Here is a 3,286-nt window from a genome sequence, read left to right as displayed (position 1 = left end):
GTAATGTATTTTTTTCAAACAAGTGTTGTAAATACGTTTAATCTCCAGGTTTACACTCCGTATTTATTTAATAAAATGACTGCCGAAATGTTTATTGAAAATCTTTACTTTACAGTCAAAATGTGTATAAACACAAAAGCTCAGTATGCAAAAATATCGTAACATAATTAACAAAAGCTTTCGATCCAATTATATGAAAGATTAATGATATTTATTAATTTATAAAGTACATTAGGTCGTGTAATTTGCTCGTATTTTGTCCGTTAATCGAGTGGCATTGTTCAGCCGTGGTCTCCGAGGCCACTGGCGTGGGGAGTGACGTTTTAATAACACTAAATCAAGTAACGATCGCATTGGCGGGTTAATGTAACTTTATTATGAAAACGTTATTGTGCTTTTTGAACGTTTATCGACATAAAAACGTTTAGATATTTTAAATTATATAACACCGTATGTATTATATGATTTTAAATATAGAATAACTTGAGGAACAAAACAAAAATTAAGTGTATATGTCCGTTATATTTTTGTTAACAATCAAACAATAACAAACAATCAAATCATTTATAATCTACTGAAAAAAATCAAAACTCTCGTTACACGTTAATTAATCAATAAAGTTAAAAAAAAACTGACGATTATTTAAATGATCTTAATCCTTGAGACTGATTTGCTCCAGTTCAAACAATTTGTATGACTGGCGATTAAAAAGAGTGGCGGAGAGTTTCTTGTCAGTTCTTACTGCCCACTCTACGCCCCTGCCTTGCGAACTGGTAGTAAATGTAAATTTAGAATCAAATTAACATCTTATCTGTTGACGTTCATAAGTGTACTTGTTTGTCTATATGAATAAAGTTATTTTGAATTTGATCGTAATGTTGTGTCTTTTGTGCAGTTTATATAATTGTAGATTTCCGTCACTTAGAGAAGAAAATTTAAATGTACGTCATGTATAAAACCCATCCAGGGTTCTATTTCTAATACATCAATAGACTATGATTTATAAGCTCAAAATATATAAGGTCTGAAAAATTCGTAGGATAACACATAGATGGCGATACTAGTATTAAATTAATATGATTTTTAGTTAGCCCTAACCTTTAAAAGACTTAAGAGTATAATTAATTGGAAGATAATATTTTGAGGGAAGGAACTTTTGTTTGTTTAAAAAATGCATAAAAAGGAATCTCGTATGTTAATACTATTGAAGTCAAGGCCTGGATTGATAAACATTCGGGCTCTTAGCTAAGTTAAAACGAGGCGAAATGCGCACAAAGGACGACGCACGCAGTGGAAGCCCCAAAGAGCCTCTTACCGAGTAAATAACAAAAAAGGCCACATTTTTTTTATCCTACAAATTTTGCAGCCCAGCTAATAGATAAAAAATGTTTCAGATCGAAGGTTATAATGATTACCTTCGATCTTTGTGATGACGAAATTAAATCCGATCATTTAATCAAAATACATTCATCCCGAAGAAGTAACTTTGAAATATAATTGTTAATGATACATTGATAAATACTTTAGCAATTAGGACAATAAATTTAGGATTGGTTTGGAATCGAGCTGTATCGTAAACATCGGTGGTCTGCGGTTATTGAATAGTGGATACCGATGCATGCTAAATAAATACAATTTATCCAATATACATTAACGGCTTAGAACTTTGATTTTTTATGGAGTAAATCCAGTAAGCCCTGGTAAGCTGTACCATATATTATTAGGGTTTACAGGGGAGTTGTTTTAAGCCGATATTATAGTAATTTTACAATCATCACTCGCTGCTGATAAGTACTAATTGCGCAAAAGCTCTAACAGGCTTAACCTTTATCGACCATTTATAAAATTTATACAGGAATATCAAAACAGGACTCGTAAATATCATATCGCCAAAATGTAGATGTTGATTTATTCAGCCAAAAAGATTACATAAAATACATACATTGAAATAGTTATACTACAGTGATGATAAGAAACACTTTATTTACTCACAATATTAACTAAAAATCCCTATAATGTATATAACTAAAACTAAAATATCCTCTGCCTGGAAACCGAAGCTTAAACTATTTAAAATTACAAGGAGCTTTAAGGAGCTTTAAGGAACTTGCCATACAGCTCATTCGTTTTAGTGATGTATTGCACCTTTCGCATTTTATACTCTAGTAACTCATGAACGATAAATAAGCGAATATAATAGTGACAAAAAAAAGCTTTCTCTCTTAATTAGGATTCCTAATATACGTTGTTTTTTACAATAAATCAAAAACAAATTGTAAAGTGCGTGAAAATTAAACTTTTGTAGGATAAATTTGGTTTTGGACTAAATACATAAAAATACTAATTAAGATTTTTCAACAGATTAACCTAAAAAAACAGATTATCCGAAATACCAAAACAATTTTCAATTTTATACCTCTTATTTTCCTTTTTCAATTAAGAAAGATAACGTTGTAATTTCGATAAAATGTAAATGCTGTTAATTGCGTAACTAAAAATACATTTAATTGGCAGTTTTCAGCCATTAAGGATGAAATTAATAAAATATATCATTTAGTAAAATAATCGTTATAAGGGGACACCCGGATTTGAACCGGGGGCCTATCGATCTGCAGTCGATTGCTCTGCCACTGAGCTATATCCCCCATGTTTATACTGGTTAAATTAGCCTTATGAATCCTTTGCAAGGCAATCCTTTTTCTACAAAAGAAATATAATTTGATTATTGTATCAAAACTTGATTTCTGCTTTAGCCCAACTAAATTATTAGTTGACTGGAACAACCAAATTTATAATTTTACGTTTTCTCCTATACTCTATGTGATAAGAGTCAGAGGTGGTGAGTTCAAAACCCGGCTTTTTATTTTATTTTATTTGTATGTGCGCAATTAGCACTTATTGGTACGATAAAGATTAACAATTTTCGTAACTGACTTAGGGTAAAATCCCTTATGTCTAACACGTATTAGATTTTAATATATGGCAGTAATAAGTATCATTATTAGATTAAAAAAAGATAGCGCCACTGGGTATATTTTTTTGTAATTTCATTAAAATAGTAGTAGATCAGAAACGTAACAAAGTGCATTGTTCTAAAATGTAAAGATTATAATTATGTATATAATGATATCTTAAAAGCTTTTCTGCCTTATAAGCGATATTAATATAATATTAAGCACCTAAGCGGAAGTGAAAAATCATGTTCCATTTCCGTTTACTGAAAGCTACGTAATGTGCTTAAGTCTTGGTTGAATATTACGTAAACTTTTCAATTCTCAAATAAAAT

The 3,286-nt window shown here is 30.3% G+C and overlaps 1 non-coding gene across 1 annotated transcript; it reads right to left on the bottom strand.

Annotated features, from left to right (window-relative positions):
- Window positions 1–2,573: 2,573 nt before the first annotated feature.
- Trnac-gca lies at window positions 2,574–2,645 on the bottom strand. Its single transcript has one exon. It is a non-coding gene; the product is annotated as a tRNA-Cys (tRNA).
- Between the last annotated feature and the right edge of the window lie 641 nt (window positions 2,646–3,286).

Source organism: Pieris brassicae, chromosome 11 (assembly GCF_905147105.1).
Source record: "Pieris brassicae chromosome 11, ilPieBrab1.1, whole genome shotgun sequence".
NCBI classification, from domain to species: Eukaryota; Metazoa; Arthropoda; class Insecta; order Lepidoptera; family Pieridae; genus Pieris; species Pieris brassicae.
The sequence above is the reverse complement of the archived record's forward strand: the minus strand, read 5'-3'. Positions and strand labels throughout refer to the sequence as shown.